Raw genomic sequence first — 25,133 nt, 5'->3', positions numbered from 1 at the left:
GACACGTTATCTTGACAAATATAAAGGGCGTTTTATGTTTAAAGGAGCACGGAAACAAGGGCAATAAACTTTTCCCCTGTGGATTAGGTTCTCTAGGTCTAGTCAACATGACCTGGAAATTTTAAGCTAATCAAAGAAAAAAAATGTTTGACCCATTATAGGGTGTCACGGATCGATACAGCTCATTTTTTCAGAATTAGTTTTTATGTTCTTAGGTCTATTTTGATCAGTCAACATGCTGTGTAATTTGCAAGCCAATTGGAGACAAGAAAAATTCGAATTTACTTTGGGCACCGCAAATCATTGCTATAATCAAATATCTTCTGTGATACATTTTGTCTTCGTTGGAGATCATATTTACATCCTTGTAGGTTTTCTGTCCCTGCTTACATTCTTGTAAGTCTGTCTCTTATGTTGTGGGCTGATTGTAAACAATCGATCAGTATTCTCGACCGAAAAGTCCAAGGTCCCTTTGACCCAGGGACCTGAAATTTTTGGTTTCTTTTTCCGGGCCCGATTTTCAGGTGAACCAATACTTCTTATCAATTAATTTTGTGCGGCTTTGTGTTTCCTTGGTCCAAGGACTTGCAGACATAAAATTCAAGCCGATCAAAAGAAGTTTTTTGGCCTATTTTTAAGTCGCATTTCTGGAGGAACGGGCTTCAACCTTTTTTTTTTTTTGTGCATCGAAGATTTCCTTGGTTCAGGAACCGGCAGACTTAAAATCGAAGTTTCCGTAAAAAAGGACTGGTTGGGGGGGGGATCAAATTGGTTCAGATCAGGATTTAGTTTTTCGGCACTTATTGGGCCCCATTTTTGAGAAAGCCATGTCCCCAATCTAAAATTGTTTTGCAAATTAGGAACCCCTTGGTTCAGCGATGTAAAGCCTGTTGGTCGTTTCTTTGTCCCCCGTAAGAGTATTCCCCTCTCAAAAAAATTTGAGGACCTTACCCTAGATCCACCTGTGCCGCCAAAGGCACCTAGGGCATCAAAAAGGAGCAATCTTCTTGATGCCAATCATCAATCTTCCCGAAAATTTGCTGTTACCAGTATATCCTCCCATTAAGGCTGGATTGAAGTGTTTAGGTATTATCTGTCTGGTATGTTCGGTGCCTGGTGTTTCTAGGTCTGCCTCTGCGGCATGAACCCGATGGTTTACATTTGGAGTGCTGCATTTGATAACCAAGGATTGTCCATACGTAGTACGTGGCCAAGGGATCCCCGTTGACGATCTTTTATTACATCCGCTCATTATTACATAATATCTCATTACTCTTATTACATTCAAGTTCAAGTTCCATTTATTTCCATAAAATAACAATAACAAAACAATATTTCATAAGGCTCAATGGCCCATTATTTGGGAAACGACATAGAATAAATAAATAATGTCAAAACTTGGCATAAACATACTAAATAGCGTCAAAATATAAATCTATAAGGAAAAGAAACCAATTTACCGACAGTCCCCACGAAACAGCGACCCTCCTCTCACCCGAAAATAAAAAACAGTTTAAATTCTCTACGTCATCGAGGATCCAACGCTAATAAAACAACAACCCTAAAAAATAAACATAAAATAATTGAAAATTATTTAATGTTTAGCTTAATACCAAAAAATTTTCATCTGTCTCTTAAAGGAGCCAAGTGTTCGTGACTACCGGATCTCAGGAGGAACCAAGTTCCAAGCACGCCCCACAGTCACGGAAAGACCGAAGTCTGAACGAACCAAAGGAGTAGCCGGAATCGTCACATCCTCCCAGTTTCGAACTGTGCACAAATTTACTTCCCCTACTAGTTTAAGTAATCCAGACAAACAACATGGTAGATCTCCCTGGAAGTATTGATATGCCAACGAAGATAAAGATATAACATAAATATCTTTAATCTTAAGGAGGTCAACATGAGTGTCTGAAGTCAACTTGAGCACTCTTGCCGCTTTCTCATGAAGATGGTCAATAGGAGCAAGTACAGAAGGAAATGTATACACCCACACAGACGAAGACTAACATTATAAGGGTAAATGAGAGAGAAAAATAAGAAACGGATGGTAGGAAAAGGAAATAAACGCTTTAATTTTCGGACGATTTCAAGTCCACTGGAAATTTTCACTCTTATTAATTGAACGTGGCACTTAAACGATAAACTTTCATAAAAAAAACTCCCAGGGATCGCACTTATCAATACTTTTTCTGTGATAAGTTGACCGTCTTCAATGAGAGACTTAGGGACTTCTGGTTTCATGGATAAGATAAGATAAATTTTATTTTAAAAATGTATACAAAACACTTTGCACCACCTGCTAAGAAAGCCCAAAGGGTTTGTTGGCAGCAGGTGGCAGTCTTCTCTACTATAGTACTAGTCTCTACTACTAATAGTACTAGTCTCTACTACTACTATATAGTACTAGATACAAACATATAGACTACATGCATATACATAAAAACATACTATTCTTTTGCAAGGAAAAATCTCCTAGCTGCAGCCTTGAAGGATTTCAGACGACTCGAATTTCTTATTTCAATTGGAATAATATCCCATACAGAGGGAGCAAAATTTCTAATTACAATAGAAGCTAAAGCCGTATTTCTAGATGGGTGTACCAGATTTGATGCCCCTTGTGTATCATGGCTATGGAGATCACTATTAATTGGAAAAAACTTTTGAAAGAGGAGGGAAGAATATTATTGATCAATCTTTATGTGAAAATACTAAATTGGTAATCTCTTGTTTCTGAAATATCAAAAAGTTGATTCTTAGTGTAAAGTTCATTAATATTATGAGCAAACAAAGTTTTAGGTGACAAAAGTTTAATGGCTTTATTTTGGATCTTTTGGATTTTTCTATAACAGGACACAAAGTTACTAGCCCACACAGAGCAACCATACCAAATGTACGGGTAAAAATAGCGAAATAGAGCAATCCAATAATTTTTTGGGATACTAGGTTGTTAATTCGGCGAAGCACACCCAGAGATCTGGACAACTTTAAAGCTGTAATATTTGAATGTGTTTTCCATGATAGATTTTCATCAATCATAAAACCCAAATATTTTGTTACCTTTACTTTTTTTATTTGATTTCCGTTTATTATTAATTCTAAATTAGTTTCAATACTAGATATCCGAGAAAATAAAATGTAATTAGTTTTAGTATAATTTAATGTCAAAAGATTGAAATCTGCCCACTCAATAAACTCGGCCATTGTCTTTATTATTTTATCAAAAAGTAGATCAACTGATAGAGCAGCTACGAGTAAAAAATATCGTCTGCAAATAGGATTATACAAGCCTGTGACAAGTAATACTTAATCCAATTTATAAAAATTGAAAATAGAAGATGACCCAGTATCGAACCCTGGGGTACTCTTCAAGTTATCGCACTAGTCACAGAAGCAAAACACCCATTCATCGCTATTTGCTTCCGGTCATCTATTTGCTTCCGGTCGCACCGTTTTTTTCCAGCTCAAGTAATGGCTATTTATGTTAAATCGTGTCAAAAGCCTTCTTCAAATCCAGGAATAAAGCAGCTGGAATTAGAACCGCTTTAAACGACGTACATACCCAGTCAACGAGTTTTATAGTTGCCATTTCTGTAGAATTTTTTCTAAAACGAAATTGAGTATTTATAATAATTTTATTATTTTCACTCAATGTAATCAGTTAGCCTGGATCCAATCATCTCTTCATATATTTTTTAAAAGAAAGGGAGGATAAAAATAGGTCTTTTGTTTGAAGGTTCGTCTCTCTTACCTCCTTTGTAGTATGGTATTATTTTAGCGACCTGAAACTAAAACTGGGAGGAAATTAAAACACGCAATGGAAAAAATTTCAAAAAAACGATATTAGTTTATGTTGCTTGACTACGTGAACTGTTGCAGCAACCATTGATCGGCCTTGTCATTATAAATGTCATGGGAGCAGCCCTTTAGTTTTGTGTTCTTGATATCAACGAAGTGCCAAAATGCAGCTCTCTTACTTAAAAGGTTAAGTTTCTTGCGGTGGGCCCAGTTTCTAATATCGCTGTTAAGTAAAAGCATAGGATAAGCCCCCATTTCTTCAACAATAAGAGAGAGATTAAGCTTAGGAGACATGTCTGATAGTAACATTAGTTTCAGTCTTACTCTACTTCACAAACAATTTTACTCTGCTTCAGTTCTAATCTTAGACAAATGAAATAAAAAACTCAAAGAAAATCATAACTCAGAATTGAACGGCTTATAAAAGTAGATGACAGCACAATCAAACTCCTGGGAAAATTATTCGTTTTAGAATCTCTATAAAGTCATCTACTTATTATTCTGAGAAAATACTTGCTAAAAGATAACAAACAAATATTGGTCCAATAAGAGAGGCACAATCACTTCAGCCGCCGTTTACCCGTCCCATTCAATCAAACACTTTGAAAACTATAGGTTCTATCACTATCTTAGCTCTATGACTATCTATCTTGGTTCTACAGCCCTAAGAATGACGCATGGACGGATAATGGATAGACACATCTATTAAAAATGAGCTAAAATCATTTTTATACAATCCTAATAAGGGGCGGATTGATGCCAGAATTGCCTTTCACTCATTTGGACTATCTGTCTTGGCTTTTTCTACAGTTAGCCATGACTTGAAGCTCCCACAACTACTCCATTTTAATTCAAAAACAAACGGGCGATGGGGTCAGAAACGCAACGTTTATGGCTCTCTAAGTTTGAGTTATCTATATTTCAGTCTAACTTCATTTCTAAGCTGTGGCCTGCCTGCTTATCAGCTTGAGCGGAGCTTTCCGCAGTCATGGCTCGATGAAACAAAAGTTTGATGAAACAAATGCATGATAGGTCTGAAGGTTTGGATTACTGAATTCAAATCTGACGAGTTTTCGAGCCGTCCTAGCTGAGTGGTAAGCGCTTCGGAATTGAAACACTGAGGTCAGGGGTTTAAGTCCTGGTGTCACTGGTTATTTCGTTTGGGGCGGGGGTCAATGGTTTGACTCTGTAAGCTCAGCTGGAATCGACCCAGCTCTGAAAGTTTACCTGGAGAAACCTGGGGGGGAACATGGGAAGCGCCGGATGATTTTCTCAGCCACTCATTGCCCTCCTGGCCGAAAACATCAAATCAGGGGATTGGTACCTGTGCAACGTAAACCATTGATCAGCGTGCGAAAAAATTTTAAAAGTTTTTTTTAGAGTTTTAACCAGTTTGTTGCAACCACAATAATGTGCCTATTTCCTCGCTAATAGTGTCGTAGATTTTCTTCTGGTTCTGAGTTTAAATCGCTCACAGATATATTTTAGAAGCTTTGTGGTTTTATGTATACTTGATCAGTATCAAGGGGCAAAGGCCTTTCTATTTTTAATTTGACTTGCCCATGGTGTTTATTGAGTATTAGATCTTTTTTAGTTGGGAGCATTTATCAAAAGGATTATAGAAAATTCCATTACCAAATACCTTTCTAATGCTTATCTTAATAAATATTCCAGGAAAACTTCCCTTTTTAATCTCTTTACGTGTATCTTCATCCTTTGTAAACAAAACAATAGCCGCTTTGATGCATTTTAGGACTCGAGTATTTTTACGGCATCTCAAACATAATTTGATTGTTTGAATTTCGCCTTTGCTTTTTTTTGGTTTAAAAATACATCATTATGCTAATGACCACTAGAAACAGACATAATTTCACTGTTCATATAAGAGTGAAAATAAAATTTGTGATGTTTTTCGCTAGAAAATCTTCTGCTACTACTATATTGAACCACTACTACAACTGCTACTACCACATAAGAGAAGGGCATTAAGATTAAACTTTCGGAGAATGTTGAACTAAATCGAAACATATTTTGGGCATCCTGATTGTCAAAAGGACGTATCAGCAATGATATAGGAACGCCTTAGAGCATTAAGTCGAAACTTTCAGGCATGTTGAGAAGATGTTGAACTAAGTCAAACCAGACTATATGCATGCAGGTTATCAAAAGGGCGTATCAAAAATATCCAAGGAACGGCTTAGGGTATTAAGTTGAAACTTTCAGGGCATGTTAAAAGAAATGTTAAACTACTACTGCTACTACTATTACTGCTGCTATGACTGATATTACTAGTGTCTACATTGAATCTTAGGAAGGTTCTCTCACTCTGAAGGATAGCAGGGAGTTAGGAATAGAAGGTACAGGGGAAATTGCCGCTGTGTTTAGCGTGTGATTTATAACGTTTATTTTTCAACCCCTTTCTAAGACATCAATCCTTCTAGGAGAGATATTATATTACATGTTTATTATTGAAACTTGTAACTACCCCCGCTTAGAATTTTTCAGACAGATAAATATAACTGACGCTAAATCAATTGCGAAAATGTCGCTATTGAATGTAGAATAATTTTTGTTCGTTTAAATTTTAATCTCACCCTTTACTTTCATTTGTAATTGTGTTGCGAGAGCAACACTTTGGTTTTGTCGTGTTTTTTTTTTTTTTTTTTTGTTTCTAGCACTCCGATTTCAGCTTATTCCTAGAAAGTGGTAAGGGTCTAACCTCTGCGGTTTTTACGGAAAGTGTGGACCTTAGGCTGGATTGATGAATGTGACTTTACATTTTGGAAAGCTTCGTAGAACTCTTGCCTGGGGCCAAAAAGGATGGTTTTTGCTTGTCCTTGAGCCAGAGCCTATAGTGTGTGAAGTGAAGAGGAGTTGTATAGCCTATGTCAGAGAGGACTATCTGAAGTTATGCAGTTAAGCTTTCGTTTCATCAAACCATGTTTCTGCTTTCGAGTGGAAAGCTCCGTTCTAGCAGGCAAGCAGGCAGGCACCAGTTTCAAATTGAAGATGGACTAAAATCTATAAGTGTTAAATATATGCGACAGTTACCCTGCCCCACAGCCAATATATCTTCTTTGAGTGATAAATAGAAAAATTTAGAGAAGCAAAAAAGCGGCATTTTCCCACGGGTCCGAAAGTGCTGCCGTGATTTCGGCTGAGTTTATCATTCGGTTTTTCGCACTTGGGACTGTGGTAGAGAAATGGTATCAGATGTGCCTCTTAAACTTTAAAATTTCTCTCATTGTTAAAGAAATTAGAGTTTATCCTTTGCTCCTTTCTAAGTGATGACGATAGAAAGTTGGCCTACGGCAAAAAAGTCAACTTTTGAACTAAGACAGATAGATTTTTTTTTTCGACGGCAGTCGATAGCTTTTGATGAGCTGATTAAAGTATATGACATCCATTTTTTGTACAAAAATTCCTTCATGAGATATACCAGTTTGAAAGTTTAAAGGGGTTGACAACTTCAGTAGTAAGGTACACACTGAAACCAAAAATAGGCCTTCATAATACCCAATAGGTTGTATAAGATGTCGCAAGTTTTCACCAGTCCCGATGTCTACGATTGAAAAGGATAAAGTTCAACCGTCTGCAAAGTCAATTTAGTCCCTGTTTTCGATGTTCTGTATTTCTTTAAAACCTGACTTAACCTATAGCCATGTGAGTACGGATTGTGTCATCAGTTCAGGAAAAAACTCTTTTTGGAACATATCATTTTCAGAACCTAAATGGGTTGACAAGTTCAACGTGTAACAGATAGCGAAGAAACAAAACCAAAGTGTTACTCTGTGATGAAGGGTTAGCAGATTTTGGTAGTTGGTATACCTATTATTTTTTGCCAGTGTATTTCATGGTCGAAACGATATGGTACCATGTCTATCGGAGGGAAATGGACTTGTAAGTAGTTATTCCTTCACGAGATACAACATTTTGAACGTTCAGATGGGTTGACAACTTCAGTAGTAAGGTACACACTGAAACCAAAAATAGGCCGATACCAATTGTGAGACATATAGGGGAGTTGTAAGCAACAGTCGCATGAGGGGTTCGCAACTCTTACTAGTTGGTGTACCTATTTTTTGTTTCCGTTGTATTTGATGGTAAGACCAATTTGGTTCCAGTGGTAAGACATGTAGGGGACTTGTAAGTAATAATCGGCTGTAAGGCTACAATCATCTTTAGCAATGAGGAGTTTGCAGCTTTTGCGAGTTGGTGTACCTAGTATGTATTTTAGCATCCTTACAGATTAACAACTTCAGCGTTTAGTCGCAGCGAGGAAACAAAACCAAAGTGTTGCTCTCGCAACACTTTACTCGGCGAAGCCGAGCAAAGGTTGCCGCAACACCTCACGTTGCCCATGCAACGTAGATCTAGTTTATTTAGTTATCTAATTTATGCTTGTTTTTATAGCATATACACGGGGATCTAAATATTAGAGGGACTTGCATCCTCTAAGCCCCATACTCTTTCATCCATATATATATTTGTCTTTTTATCCAGCTTTTGTAATCTCTCTTTTTTTCCCCGGTGATAAAGGCTTCTGGATGTGAAGCTAAAATATTCGTTCTTTCATTACTATTGTAAAAAAGGTTTTTTTCTCCTTGTCTTAATTAAATCTTTATGCTTATTATATTTCATTTCCTTTTCTTTTAAATGAAAATGCAATGCAATCTAAAAAGTTATTTTGGAGGTACAAATATTTTGGAAGCCCAAAATTTACACCGTGATCTGAATATTCCATGCAATACCAGGAGTTTCGTCAAATATTGCTCAGGCTGAAGTCAAAAGGTAATTCCAGTCAAAAATGTTTGTTCGTTTTATTACTATTTGAAAGTAAATTTTATTGCTGTTTTTGATCAAACAAATAAATTATTTATTGTTAGTCTTCATCGACTTAGAATTCCCCTGGCTTATCTTTTTAACTTTGTCACGTAACCTGTTCAAACTTTCTGTACCAACTTTCGTACACTAACAGAAATACAATGTATCTGTATAACAGGAACTATCTTGTTTCTGCAAAAGCAACTGAACCTATTATTGAATATAATTGCCCAAATGTGAGCACTTACCCTGCAGTTGATGAGCAGTTTAGAGGTATGTGCCTTCTGTATCTTCAACAGCAAATGTCACGCTAGAATGCACTAGAGGTACCTAAAGCGTGAATCATGAGGCACTCACGACTATTTGAACCATTTTCCATTCTTCTTTTGACACACCTATAGAACGTATGCCGTGTCCTGTGCCTCCAACATTTCTCAAATTTTATACCTATGGATGGAATGTTGAATATTCAAAGAGGTTTGGCAGACATTCAGAATGGTAAAATTCATATAGGCTAGCGGTGTCTTCCTCGTGACCTTTGATTGATGACATGTGGTCACTTCATTGCTATTACCTTTATAATCCGTAATTGTCCGTAACTACTAGTTAGTCACAAGTTTTCAGCTCTGAAAACAATTACGTGACGTTACACAAAGATTACCTGATGCAAAGGAATTACGAGTGAAGCAAAATCAAGATTGAGTATCGCCCTCCTGAGTCAGAAAAAATATAAATTGTACTCCTATTTTACTTTTTTAGAGAATAACTTTCAGAATAACTGACGCGAAAAGGTTCAATATATGCATGCAAGCTATGATATAAGCTTCCCCCCTTCTATCTTACCTGAAGTCTCTTATTTGTTGCTTTTTTTCCAATTCTATTTTAAATTTTCCCTAATTTGTCTATAGTTTGTTTTCAATCAAAGGTGATTTCCCTCATATATTGCCTCTCCCTTAAAAAGCTTCCTGGCAATCCCTAAATCCGAAAAACACTTAAAAATTTTCATAAGTTGTCGTGTAAATAGTCTTTTTATTTTTCTTTCTCCCACCCCTTTTTCTTTTGTCACGCCTCTAAAATAAATCCCTACACACGTGCCTGATACACATAGCAATTAAAGTACATATTTATTATTCACCAGCAGTTTCGATAAAATTTGACACAACAGGTTGTATTTTTGCAGCACAGGGCTAAAATTGGGTTTTCTTGTTGTCAGTAACTTGTGACTAAAAATTGCCCTGATTCTGATAATCTATTTATTAATATTCAAATTTCTCGTCAAATAAAACAATGCATGATCATGTACAGTAAAAAATTATCCAGCAGTTTGTCGCTTGTTTTTCTTGCAAACAGAATTTTTGCATCTAGGATGTCCCACCCGAAAATCTTGGTAGATACTTTCTTTTACTTTCATCATAAGTCACACATTTTTTTTTAAATCTCACAATTTCGGTTAAATTTATATTAGGTAATCTTCGCAAATCCTGTAAATTTATTTCTACTGCAATTTCAAGATTCAATATATTCTAACTGGTTACAGTGCAGTTTATCTCCAAGATCGTAAAAACAAAATTTTTACTTCAGTACATTCAGAAAGGTTGCATTTATAATACTTTCGGGGTCACTTCCTGTTTAACTTCATCCAAACCCCTCTCCCGAATGAACGGATTTACAGCATATGGTATAATAATAATAATAATAATTTATTTTTGACCCGCTACAAAAAACCAAAGCGGAGTATCAATAAAAGAAACAAAACAAACACTACACAAAACAGAAAAAACAAGAAACTAAAGCAAACGAGTAAGGCCTCTGTGAGCGGGCAGATACTTATAAGTAGACTGGGGTATTTTGCCAGCTAGCTCCGTGAGCTTCGACCCAATATCCGGGAAACTATAAATAGACAAATGGATGCAGATACAATAGAAAACGGGAAAACCGGAAATAATAAGAACGAATTGAACTGATATCTTTTTTTATGAAAAATAGGGTAAATACCAGAAAGAAACAAAACCGAATGATCTGTAAAAACCGAGTACAATTTAGCAAGAGACTTTCTATTGTATCTACCTCGGTTAGCAGCAATATTAGAGCAACTTAATTGGATTTTCTTCTTGCAATCAGCAACAGCGAGAGTCTGTAAGGATTTTAGTGTTTTACTAACGTTAATTCCCAGCCACCGAAATGAAGAAACCGACGGGATAGAAAAAGATCCACAGATTAGAGGAGTAGTGATATTACTATTAAATGAAAGATATTCACACTTTGAAAGATTAAGAGAAAGTCCAATCGCATGAAGTTTAGATGCTACTGTTGAAACAGACAAAGAGAGCCCTTTTTTAGTCCTACTGATCAAAAGAATGTCATCCGCATGGGCAAGATAAGAAATATTTACAGAATTAAGGATGCAAGTAAGTGGGATAGAGGAAAGGACAGATGATATACAAAGTTTGAAAATAGAGGGGGAGAGGACAGCACCTTACCGGACCCCACGTCGAACTGGAATTTTACTATCTGAAACCTTCATATCCGTTTAATCCGCAAAAAGGAATTTGAATACCAATATCTAAGAAGAAAAATTACCGATATTTTGATACCGTGACTAAAAAGGGAAAAGATAGCTTGGGAATGCGTAACAGTGCCAAAGGCTTTGGAGAGATCTAAAGCACATAAATTTAACTCGAATCCCTTTTTAGTAGCCTCAGTAAGAACATTAGCCAAAACTCGATGAGCCTAATGGCAACCTACCCCAGCTGAAAACCCAATCTGATTTTCACCAAAATATGCCGAAGAATTAACTGATGGGAGGAGAAGATACTCAAAAATTTTGCTTATATTGCAGGAAACTGTTATTGGCCTGTAAGATGCACACTCAGTCGGAATCTTTCCTCTTTTCAGGATCGAAGTAACTCTTCCGCACAAAAAACTTTCAGGCACAACCGAGGTGCGTAAGCACATTTGAAACAGAAGTTGTAAAAGTTGGACTAGAGCTGGACAATCAACATTTAGGTGTTTGGCACTTATACCATCACAATCAATAGAGCTAGACTTAAGCTTCTTTATAGCTTGTGCCACCGAAACTAAATTAACTGGGAGGATCTGGTTCTGGCGGAGTGATATGGGAAGCGCAGAAATAAGAAACCTCATAAAAGTAGCATGAGCAAAATGGTTTATAGTGTTGAAAATCTGGTCGTAATATTTGCACCAAGCAGCAGGACTAATTGGGCTACTTGTTGACGAAGAGTGATCGATTTTATTTGAATTTACCACATTTTTCCAATCTAAATTACTTGCCGGGAATTTGCAAATTTTAGATTTTGCAGACCGTAAATACTTTTTATACTCTAATTTAGTTTTCTGTTTAAGCTGAAATACTACACCGCTACGTGATCGTTCGCTAGAAACCCAAATACGTAGCCAAAGTTTGGCTTTATTTTTCACTGATTTTAGACCCGGATCCCATGACCATTCAGGCTTCCGCGTATTAAATTTAACACGTTCTTCGGGAACAGCCACCCTCTCAGCTTCCTTCATGCATGATATAATATCAAAATAATATTTATTCAGAAAACTCTTATCATTTACAAATTTAGATCCAACCTGAAGTAGCTGAAAAGGAAAGGAGTTTGCTCTTTCTTTTTAATTTGCATTATTTCCGATTATGAAAAATTGTTGGTAATAGTCTAGAGATATATCCAGGCATTAGAGAAGGGGCTGATGTACAGTTTAACACGAAGCGTCTCTGAAAATCCACTAATTAGTACTTTTCTGAATCTAAAGAATTTTTTTAATGAATGTTTGGTTGTAGAAGAAGAGACAAACTGAACTACTGGTCGTAGCTAGTCTCAAGGCAGAATCGTCCACCAAGACTACTAATTTCCATATTTTCTTTCAGTTTAATTCCTAAGTCTTATAATTTGTTTTACAATTCTATATTTTAAAAATTTAAGTTTGCGCTCGAGTTTAAGGTGGAGGAAAAACTGCCTTTTCTGGACGTTTTGTTAATAGAAAGAGAAAATCGACTATTTTTCTCGATACATAGAAAACCAACTGGTAATGATAGGTATCTGAATTTCCACTCATACTACCCCGTGCCAGTAAAAAAGAAAAAAAATTCTAGAAAGTGGGGTGCATAGTATTCCTTGCTCTTGTGGTAGTTCTATATTGCCTGAACTAACCAGCATTTGCGGAGTCATCTTTCCAGCACTAGAATTCCATAGATTACATAATTGGAATCATAGGTAGCGCAGTAGCGCTCTCTAATTAAACAGAAAGTGGCTTTCTGGTATTTTTTTTCTCAAGCAGCACGTATGAAAGGAGTGGTCACAAACACTTTGGAAAGGACTCATTCAATTGGAAACCGAAAGTACTAGTGCCCTTTTTAAGAGTACTAAGTTATTGGCATGCTACCGTTTCCACTCTCGTGCCCTTTTAGCTACCGAATCCCCTACCCTCCCCCATATATCGTATCAACTTTGAGATGGCCATTTTGTCCAGAATCATCAAAATGTTCAATAAATACGCCTTTGATAACGACATTACCTCCCTGCCAAAGGGGCGAAGACTGTAAAAATATGCAAGTTGCCCTTTGGGTGTTCAGAAATGGGTGAGAGACTTGCATTTCTAATTAGTTGTATTTCGAGCAGGCTCTTATAGATCGTTCGCTATGTCAGTAGTATCCCTTCAATGGGTTTAACCGGGCCCTGCCCTGGTGTGCCATTGGAGTTGCTAGCCCCTCGTATCCAGCTGAATTTCTACGAGATTTAACATTTTCTTGGAACATTATATGCCTGTTTCCTCGACGAAACGCTTCAATAGTTATAAGCGGGCCCATTCACATCTGTCGTTACCACAATTTCTGGTTGATAAGGATATTTCTGGAATCATTATTATCTGAGTGTTGCTTGCCAAGTATGTTGCTCAATAGTTGTAGTGAGCTTGAAGTGAAATGATGTCTAATAAATGAAGTTTTGATTAGGATTCAAATATACAATTGGAAGAGATCTTTTTTACTTTAATGGTGTCGAGCCTATTATTGATTGTTCATAATTGACTATAACGACAACCGGTCAGATACTATTTTTGCTATGTAATGGTCCTGAGCCCAGCAGTTTTTCATTACTGGGGTTTGCGCATGAGTTTGAGTCCTCACATTCCCATCCAGGTCTCCAATGCCCCCCTCTAGGGCCCCGAGTCCCCCCAGAACCCTAATTCCCCCAGTTTTTTAACTTAATTTTTTTACCTATATTTTTTTAACTGAAATTTTTCAACTTTTTTTCTTTCAAGAATTTCAAGAATGACGCGCTATATGGCATTGCGTAAACATTCAAATTATTGGTGAAATAACACAATACGTTCTGTGACAGCCCTCACATCCTTCGAGATAACAACTGAGCCAACAACATTTTTAGTTTCTAAACAGTTCTCCATTGATCTTATGAAATTTATGTCTAATATATGAATCGATCGTGAGACCCATTATTACCTATGGTAAAAGAATGACGCGTTACTCGACTGAGCTAACAACTCATTGATGAAATTATGTTTTTAGAAATACGTTTTAAGGCAATAAGTATATTGTTTCTGGAACGCTGGCAAACTGGAGTTAAGTGTCACTACTTCGTAACAGGTTATTTGCGCAATCGATTTCTCAATTGGATATATAGTAAATGCAATCAGTAACTTGTTTCCGGGCACCTGTTTTGGTATCATTCTGAGAATATACATACCATGGTGATTTGAGATGCTTGTTGGACAGACATATTCTTTTGATGGTTAATGAAACTTGTTTTGATCACCAAAATTTTCGTTGTATGCTTAGTGGACGAGGACTGATTCTTCTGCAATTTCGATTTATCAAAGGAGATTTAAAGTCTCTTTAGTTACCGAATTGTGCATATTATCTATAGTTTAAAATCACCCTCCCTACTAGCCGTTCTTGAGCTATTGAAATCAACCCATTGATTATTTTTTAACTCGTTTTCTTATTATTCATTATCATTATTGATTATCGATTATCCAGTATTCGTTATTGGTTATTGATTATATCGATTATTAATTATCAATTATTGATTATCAATTACCGATTAGTGATTATCGATTGTTGATTATTGATTGATTTATTATTTTTTTGGAACCTAGAATTATTTTGGTACTTATAATTATTTAAAAACACAAATTCAGACACACGAACACACATACAGACACAGAGACATGAAAACAAAGGCTCAGTCACACAGGCACGGTGGCAGAGAAACAAAAAACACACAAGAAACCACAAAGTCAGACACACAAACACACAAAGATAGGAAAAGAGACATGCAAACAGACGCTCAGTCCCACAGGCACAGTAGGATAGAGACAAAAAACACAAACAGAAACACAAAGTCAGACAAAAACACACACAAAGATAGACAGAGAGACATGCAAACAGACCCTCAGTCACAGTGGCACGGTGGAAGCGAGACAAAAAACACATAAAACAACACGAATTCAGACACACAAACTCACACAAACAGTCAGACAGACATGCAAAGAGATGTTCAGTCACAATGGAACAGTAGGAGAGAAACAAAAAACACACACAAAAGCACACAGTCAGACACACAAACACACAAAGGCAGGCACAGAGACATGCAAACAGACGGTTATTCATACAGGAACAGTGGGAGAGAAACAAAAATCAAACAGAAAAACGCATAGTCAGATAAATAAAAACACAAAAGGAGACACAGAGAAATGGAAACAGACACTCAGTCATATAAGCACGGTGGGGGAGAGACAAAAAAGACACCCACAAACACCAAGTCAGACACACAAACACACAAAGACAGGCACAGAGACATGTAAACAGACGCTCAATCACACAGACAAGGCGGGAGAGATACGGAAATTACAAACACAAACAAATAGTCAAACACACAAAAAAAGGCACGGAGACATGCAAAAAGATGCTCAGTCAGAACAGGTACGGTAGGAGAGAGACAAGAAACACACATAAACACAAATTCAGACACACAAAGACAGACACAGAGACATGTAAACAGACACTCAGTCACACAGGCACGGTGGGAGAGACAAAAAAGAAACACAAAATCAAACAGACGCTCAGTCACACAGGCATGGTGGGAGAGAGACAAAAACACATACAAAAACACAAAGCTAGACACTTAAAGACAGATACAGAGATATGCAAACAGATGCTCAATCACAGAGGCACAGTGGGAGAGAGACAAACAACCTACCCAAAAAAATTTAAATCAGACACATATAAAGCACAAAGACAGGCACAAAGACTTGGAAAAAGACAATCAGTCTCATAGGCATGGTGAGAGTCACACAAAAACACCCTCAAAAACACAAACTCGGATATATAAACAAACAAAGAAAGGCACAGAGACATGCAACCAGTCTGCCAGTCACACACAAAAACAAAAAGTCAGACACACAAACACAGAGACATACAAACAGACGCACAGCTACACAGGCACGGTGGGATAGAGAGAAAAACACGCACAAAAACACAAATTCAGACACACAAACACCTAAGAACAGACACATAAACACAAAGACATGCAAACAGACGCTCAGTCACACAGGCCCGGTGGGAGACAGATAAAAAACACAAACACAAAGTCTAACGCACAGACACGCAAAAAAAGACACTGAGGCATGCAGACAGACGCTCAGCCCCACAGCCATAGTGGGAGAGAGACAAAAAACACACACAAAAACACAAGGTCAGACACACGAAGATACAAAGACAGACACAGAGACATGCAGACAGACGCTCATTCACACAGACAAAATGGAAGAGAGACAAAAAAACACACACAAAACCAAATATTCAGACACACAAACACACGAAGACATCACAGAGAAATGCAAACAGACACTCAATCACAGGGGCACAGTAGGAGAGAGAGAAAAAACACACACAAAAACACACAGACAGGCACAGAGACATTGAAACAGACGCTCAGTCACAAATGCACGGTGGGAAAGAGACGAAAAACAGACACAAAAACAACGAAGCTAGACACGTAAACATACAAAGACAGGAAAAGAGACATGCAAACAGAAGCTCAGTCACACAGGCATAGTAGGATAGAGACAAAAAAAAACAAACAAAAACACAAAGTCAGACACACAAAGACACAAAGATAGACACAGAGACATACAAACAGACGCTCAGTTACACTGGCACAGTGGGGGAAAGACAAAAACACACACACAAAAAATACAAATTCACACACACAAACACACAAAGACAGGCACAGAGACATACAAACAGATGTTCCGTCACGCAGGAACAGTAGGAGGGAGGCGAAAACACTCACACAAAATCACAAAGTCAGACACACAAACACACAAAGACAGGCACAGAGACATGCAAACAGACGCTCATGTACACAGGCACAGTGAAATAGAGACAAAAAAACACAGATAAAAGACAAAGTCAGACACTCAAACACACAAAGGCAGGCAGAAAGATATGGAAACAGACGCTCAGGCATACAGGCACGGTGGGAGAGAGACAAAATCAAACACACAAACATATAATCAGACAAAAAAACACACAAAGAAAACCACGGATACATGCAAACAGAAGCTCAGTCACACAGGCACGGTGAGGGATTTGAAATGATACACAGAAACACATAGTAAAACACACAAAGATAGGCACGGATATAGGCAAAACGACTCTCAGTCGCAGCAGGCACGGTGGGAGAGAGACCAAAAAACACACACAAACACAAAGTCAGACACGAAAAGACAGGCAAAGAGACATGCAAACAGATGCTCAGTCGCACAATCACGGTGGGAGAGAGAAAAATACACAAGTCAAACACACAAACTTACAAAGACCGGTAGAGAGATATGGAAATAGATGCTAAATCACACAGGCATGGTGGGAGAGAGACAAAAAACGCATACAAAAACACAAAGTCAGACACACAAACACACAAAAGCAGGCAGAGAGACATGCAAACAGACACTCAGTCATACAGGCACGGCGGGAGAGAGAGATAAATCAAACACAAAACGCATAGTCAGACAAATAAACATACAAAGACAGACACAGAGACAAGCAAACAGATGCTCAGTCATACAGGCACGGTGGGGAAGATACGAAAATCACACACACAATTACACAGTCAAACACACAAAGACAGACAAAGACAGGCACATTTTGCTTTTTCAAAAACTAGTATTCAATTTGTTGATATTTCAAAAATTAGTATTTATTTTTTTTTTGTTTCTTTTTTCAACTTCCTCTTAAAGTTTCTTGGTCAAGTTTCCTTGAAATTCTTCTCACATCTTAAATGAGTGGTTTTACAATAAAATTTAGACAAAACACACCAATGAAAGACTAAAAAGGTAACTCAGAAGAGACCAAATCATAACTACAAAAGATATCAAACCACCAAGTACCCGAGTAAACATCTCAAATAATTAGTTTAAGACATCACACACCCACGAAAGGCAAAGTAACCTAACTCTGAAAAAGCTCAAATAGCCAAGTAAGCATCCCAAATCATAATTTTCAAACGAGTGAAGCTTTGAACTACCAAAGTAACAATCTCGAATAATAAGATTCTGACAACACACCTATGAAAGGCGAAGAACCCTAGCTCGGCATAGGCCTAAATAGCAAACTAAACATCCCAATGGAATTATAAGAAATATAACATAGAAACCGCGAAAAAGCCAAGTGAAAACCCAAATTAATCAGCTTTAGACTCCACACACCGTCAAAATACTAAGAAACATAGCTCAGAATAGGCCAAAGTAGCAACCTACACATCTATAAACCTAAATTTAGCACAAGTCAAGCCACGAACGCCTAAGAAAGGATCAACAAGTAAAATCATAAAACATGCCAAACCCTAGATTTTTAACAATACAAAGACTGTAAAAACAAGCTAAATAAAACCGAATCATCAGTTCCAGACAAGTCAAACCACGAAATACCAAACTAAACATCCAGTGTCAGACAAGGCGCCTATGGCAGGGTAAGAAATCAAACTTGGAAAAAGCGAAATTATAAGTTCTAGACAAGTCCAAACTCAAAATACCAGACTAAACATCCCAAATTATAAATTTCAGACTACAAACACATCTGGAAGACAAAGAAATTAAGCGCATAGCAAACTAAACACATACACTCGAAAAGCTATGAAATATAGCTCAGAAAATCCCAAGATCATTACTTCCATAAAATCACAATAAAACCACAAACTAGTAAAGTAACTAACTTAACTAATAGTCTAATATTCGGACAACACACCTATGAAAGTCGAAGAAACCTATTTTGAAAAAGCAAAAATTACCAATCTAAAAATTCCAGTCATAACCTTGACACTATTCAAACTAGGAAATGCCAAAGTAACCAACTCGAATAATAAGCTAGAGATACCATACACCAGCAAAGACAAAGAAACTTAGCTCAAATTAGGCCAAAATTGCAAAGTTAATATCCCAATCACAAGCTTCACACAAGTCAATTCTGAAATATCAGACTAAATATCCAAATCTATAAGTTTCAGCCACCTAATACCCACGATTTTCTAAGAAATTTGACTGTAAAAAATCCCGAATAGCCATCTGAACACCCAAAATAATAAGCTTCAGTCACCACACACCCACCAATACCTAAGAAACCTAATTCTGAAAATGTCTGAACAGCCAACTGAACATCCTAATTCATATTTTTCAGACGAGTCAAACATCGAACTACCGAATTAACCATCGTTCACGCGGTATCTCACTATACCTCGCGGTGATTTGTCCCTTGCGCCTCCTATTATCCGTTCCTGACCCCCCGCTAGCCCTCAATATAAAAAAAACCCTCCCATGGTCACTAAAAATAGCCAAAAAAAAAAGACAACACGATGCCGAGATAGCTGAAACCCTTGAGAAACATAACAATCTCAAAAACAGGTAAGAATAAGCAATTTAAAACTTGAAATTTAAATAATCAAATGTTAAAATCACGAAAATACAGAAAAAAAGCAGTTAAAACTCAAAAAATGGAAAAAAAACGTTTAAAAAGTTAATAAAGGGTAAAATATAGGCAAAAATGTGTAAATTAAAAAGAGACAAAGAGGAAGGGTGGCCCCCAAACCCCAGAAGGACCTCAAGATGGGTGAGGTCCACATAAGAACGGCAGCCTCCGTCCTTATGTGATGTCTTGAGGCGTGTCCTATGTTCCTAAACGATTTCGTGAGGTGCCCTCACTCTGAAATAGAGTGAGGGAAAAGGGCACGCGTAGAACTAGAAAAGTCTGGACTGTTAGCCTTAAAATGCCAATATGTCCGAAACATAAGAATCTTGAAAGGGATAAAAATACGCAACCTAAAAGTTGAAAATTAAACAAAAACGAAATGCTAAAAGTTGGAATTACAAAAAAAAACCGCAGTTAAACACGAAAAACAAAAAACTTATTGTTGAAACTATGAATTCAGAGAAAATAAGCAACTAAAACTTAACAAACGAAAACAAGCCTTTAGAAACCTGATAAATGGTAAAATATACCATAAAATATACCAATAAGCGTGAATTCAAGAAAGTTGAACAGCCCGGTCGGTCTCAAACCCTAAAACGGCCAGACCCCTTAAGATGTGGACACTGAGACTTTCCCTTTTTGACAGAAAATAATAAAAGAGTCTCAGCAAAGAGATGAGCAAAAAGGCGATAGGATATGGTGATAATGAGAAAAAAGGGGATAGGCGATGGTATAGAGTGAGGGAGGAGGCCCACGTAAGTCTAGAAAAGTCTGGGCTAACAATTTTCTAAAATATAAAAATTTTGAAAAAATTAAAAATACACAGTATAAAGTTGAAATTAAAAAATCAAATGTTAAAAATTGGAATTACAATAATAGCAGCTAAAACTTGAAAAACAAAAAACCGACTCTTAAAATTATCAAATCACAGGAAACAAGCAGTTAGAACATAACAAATGGAAAACAAAACGTAAAAACGCTGATAAATGATAAAATATGAGCAAAAAGTTTGAATTAAAGAAAGTTGAACATTATAGTTGGCTTCAAATCCTAGAAGGGTCAGGCCCCTAAAGTTGCAGAAATAGAGGCTTCCGTGCTTTTACAAAAAAAAAAATATAAGAATAAGCTAAGATAAGAAACTGAAAAAAGAACATCGAAAAGCACTGTTACCCTCAAAACCTAATAGGGACAACCCTCCCAGGACGTGAACATTGAGACTTCCCCGTTTTCTCAGGATAATAATTAAAAATGCCTAAGCTAAGAAATTAGAAAAAAGGCCGTAGAAATATTGCCCAAAATCCCCCTGAAATTGAGTGAAGGTGAAGTCCAAAAAGTCAGATTTGTGATCCTCAAAATGCCAATTTGTCCACATGCGTGTCATAAAACACAAGAATCTTGAAAAAGATAAGAAAAATTTAATATGTAAGTTGAAAATAAAAAAAGAAATGTTAAAAGTTGGAATTACGACAAAAATATGCAGTTAAAATGCACAAAAAACAAAAAGCGTTAACACTTAACAATCCTTAAACTTAATAAACAAATAACAACGTTAAAAAGCTGATAAATGGTAAAATAACAAAAATAGTAAAATTTAAGCAAAGAATTGTGAATTAAAGAAAATTGAATGGGGCGCGTAATCCCAAAACTCTGAAGGGTCAGCGTCCCGAACATGGAGTATTATACTTTCACTCTTTCAATTCGAAAGATAATAAAATATGCAAATATAAAAAATTCGAAAAATGCTTAGATCAAAGAAAGTCAAAAATCACGTTCAGCCTCAAACCCTAGAAGGGTCAGGCTCCCCCAAAGAGGTGGACATAGAAACTTCCCCGCTTACTCAGAAAAATAGTAACAAAGCCTAAACTAAGGAATCTGAAAAAAAAGGCCACAGAATATATTGTCAAAAAGTCGCTTGAATAAACTGATGGGGAAGGGCCCTCCGTGGGTAAAAAAGATTCAAAGTTGTAAGTCCAAGAAATGTCAATATGTCCCCAAGTTTGCCATGGAACATGATAGTCTTGACAAAGATAAAATAAGCAATATAACATATGAAAATAAAAAAACTGAATTGAAAATTTGGAATTACAAATAACACGCAGTTTAAACTAAAAAAAGCAAAAAAAAAGAATGTTAAATCATGAAATCTCGGAAAATAAACGGTTAAAATTTTACAACGGAAAAACAGAATGCCCGAAAGCTGGTAAATGGTGTAATATGAGCAAAGAAGCGTGAATCAGAGAAAGTTGAAAAGCACGGTCAGCCTGAGACCCTAGAAGAGTCAGCCCTCACCCCCCAAGACTGAGTCGCATTGAGTTGCAAAAGTTTCTCCATGATACAATTATAGTTCAATAAGGAAATATTGCCAGAATATTACGAGAAAGGAATAACGTATATAGTATAATAAGGAATATAATAAGGAATAAAATTTTTAAATTGGACTCCTAAGTTTGACTGAATCGGACACCCTCTCTTAGAAAGCAAAAGTTAGTGGATTTTAGGACATAAAGTGAAAATATGTTACAAATTCACCGTTATCCCATTATATGGTGCTACGATTTCCCCCTGGGCTTACAATTATCCATCCCTAACCCCCCGCTATCCTCCAATATAAAAAAAACTCCTACGACCACTAAAAATAGCTAAAAAAGACAAACTAAAGCCCGGATAAGAATCTTGGTTTAAAATGACTCACTGTTAAGTACTGGGAACCCAATTACTTAGTGTCATGATACATCTTAGACTTATAGATGCTGTAGAAAAATTTTAAGGGAAGAACGGTGTCGCTGTAGGAAAGGTAGAGGATAAGTGAACCAAATTTTCTCTTATGGATTAATAAATGAGAAGTGCCTGAGTCATCAAATACCTGTAGTTCTTAATTTTGCAGTAACCGTGTGATTCGGCTGTTAGAAGAGCTTTAGCTAAGGTCCTACTCTTACATGGTGTAGCAGATAAGTACATTAAAGTAATCAGTGCTATGTACAAGAATGACATTGAAGTGGTTAAAGTAGGAAATAAGTGTAAGTAGCTTGTTTCGCGTTAAATCAGGAACTAAGCAGGGTTGCATTCTATCCCCATTCATGAGGGTCATTTTGATGGACTTGTCCTAAGAAGCACAGCAAAGGCAATGAGAGAGCACAGAATTAAATGAGGAAGTAAAAGTCACCTAGTCCTAGAATATGCTAGTGATTTAAGCATTTTAGATGAAAATGTTAGCAAAATGAATGAAATTTTAGAGGTTTTGCAATTTCAGGGTGCAAGAATAGGTTTGAAATTTAATGTCAAGAACACTAAGTCGCTAAGACTAGTAATAAGTGAACGTGACGAGGGGATGATGGATAATGAGGAGACCAATCAAGGGGACAGCATCACTTATTTAGGTAGTATTAATAGTAGAGATGGAGGGTGGAGTGAAGATGTTAAAAGTAAAATAACCGAGGCCCAGGGCAGTTCATCACAGCTGAAAAGAAGTTTAGAAGAATAGGAAGAAAAGTCTGTGAACCAAGATAAGAATATTGGAAGCTACAGTGATGACGGTTGTCAAGCATGGTTCAGAAGTGTGGGTGCTCCGAAAAAACGGAGGAGGATGTGCTAAAAGTTTCCATGAGAAATTACCTATGGATTGTTTTCGGTACACGATTGACCGACCGCATTTCAAACAGTAACCTGCACGAAAAATGGGGTTCAATCTTGCTTTCTAGGGCTGTAACGTGAGTAAAGATATGATGGCTGGGACATGCTCTACGGATGTCGGGTGGAAATCGTCGCTAGGAAAGATTTAATGGAAATGTGAACTTCTTGAGAAGGTATAAAGAGGAAGGCTACGCACGGATTGGGATTGAGGAGGAGCCTGAAGAGGTGATGTTAGGCAGCGAGAAGATCGATCATGGGGGTAGTTTTCACTTACCAAGGAAGTATTATTAGTAAAGACGGTGGGTGCAGTAAGTTTAACTATAATAACCAGGGCTTGGTGTATTTTTCATAGCTTAAAAAATTTTTGAAGAATAAGAAGATAAGTGTGAACCAAGATAGAATATTGGAGGCTACAGTGATGACAAAGGTCCAAGCATGGTTCTGAAGCGTGGGTGCTCCGAAAGACAGAGGATTTGCTAGATGTTTTCCACAGAAATGGCCTACAGATTGTTTCGGCTACCCGACTGACTGGCCGTATCTCAAAGACTAAGCTGTGCAAAAAAGTGTTTGAAATGGTTGAAATGGCTAGGAAAAAATCTGCTGATGAAGAATGACAGATTTCCAAAGATTGCCCTTTTCGGCCAACCATCAAGGGACAGATGAAAAATTATGTTGTTCCCAAATGGGTTGGGAGGTTGACGAACGGAAATATTTGAAGAAAAACATCCCAAACTTATTGGCAAAGTGTAAAGCGGGATGTCTTGAACATATTAGAATGAAGGAGGAGCATCCGCGGCTGTGTATTCCTCAGGTTGCTTTGTGCTGTAGTGAGTTGTTAGTAGTAGTAGTAGTAGTAGTAGCAGTAGTAGTAGTAGTAGCCGTAGTCGTAGTAGTGGTAGTAATAATAGTAGTAGTAGCAGTATTAGTAGTAGTAGTAGTTGTTGTTGTAGCAGTAGTAGTAGTAGCCGTAGTATTAGTTATTGTTGTAGCAGTAGTCGTCATAGTAGTAGTTGAAGTAGTGGTAGTAGTAGTAGTAGTAGTTTTTGTAGCAATAGGATGGGGGGTCATGATGGTTTCAGCCCTGAAAAAGTCCACGATAAATATCCGATCCTTTTGAGTAATATCCCGTCCTGTTCAAAAGAGTCATTTGCGATTTACCAAACATTAATTATAATTGTCAGAATAAATATACAAATTTGTTATTGCTGAAATATTTCAGTAGTAGTATAGAATACCAAAATCCTATGCTTGCTTGTACAAACAAATGAAAAGTGGGGCGAGGAAGATACCCTGTAAAACTATTAGTTAAAAAATACCCCTTGAAAGTATAAAAACAATAACCGGAAAAATTTATTTTCGGCATTTCAGAGCCGTCCTCATCCAAGAAATATTTTAGTAGATGTTTTTTTTTTTTTTTTCAAAGACGATTATCATTGCCGGAGCATTTTTATAGGAATATTTAACTTGAATATGCACAGCAAGGGCTGAGGGGGGAAGGTGGTAGCATCCCTCATGTTTAGGAGAGGCCTGTGCCAACAGTTCTTATAGAACTGTAAACAAAAAGTGATCTTTGTTAATAGAAACCGAAACTTAAAAAAAAATATTTTGTTATAATAAGGGCTATGCACCAGTAAAACATGTATTGTGTACTTATTCTAATATGTAAAATTAATTGATTTCGAATTTAGTCCTTAAAAGTTATCAGCATAATAGATTTTGCAAAGTTTAGAAAAGGGTGAAACACCTTCAAAAAGGGGTATAATTTTGAGGCGAATTTAATGGATTTCGACATATCTGAGCCATTATCTACAAAAAACCTAAAGCCATTATCTACAAAGTAAAAAATTTCATAGTTTTCCTTGGAGGGATACCCATG

General features: G+C 36.9%; 1 protein-coding gene across 1 annotated transcript in view; it reads right to left on the bottom strand.

Annotated features, from left to right (window-relative positions):
* Window positions 1-25,133, bottom strand: part of LOC136027188 (tRNA N6-adenosine threonylcarbamoyltransferase, mitochondrial-like) — a 373,253-nt gene that overhangs the window by 89,690 nt on the left and 258,430 nt on the right. The gene's annotated exons all lie outside the window — the stretch shown is intronic.

Source organism: Artemia franciscana, chromosome 5, assembly GCF_032884065.1.
Source record: "Artemia franciscana chromosome 5, ASM3288406v1, whole genome shotgun sequence".
In the NCBI taxonomy this organism is placed as follows: Eukaryota; Metazoa; Arthropoda; class Branchiopoda; order Anostraca; family Artemiidae; genus Artemia; species Artemia franciscana.
This window is presented reverse-complemented; position numbering and strand designations above follow the sequence as displayed.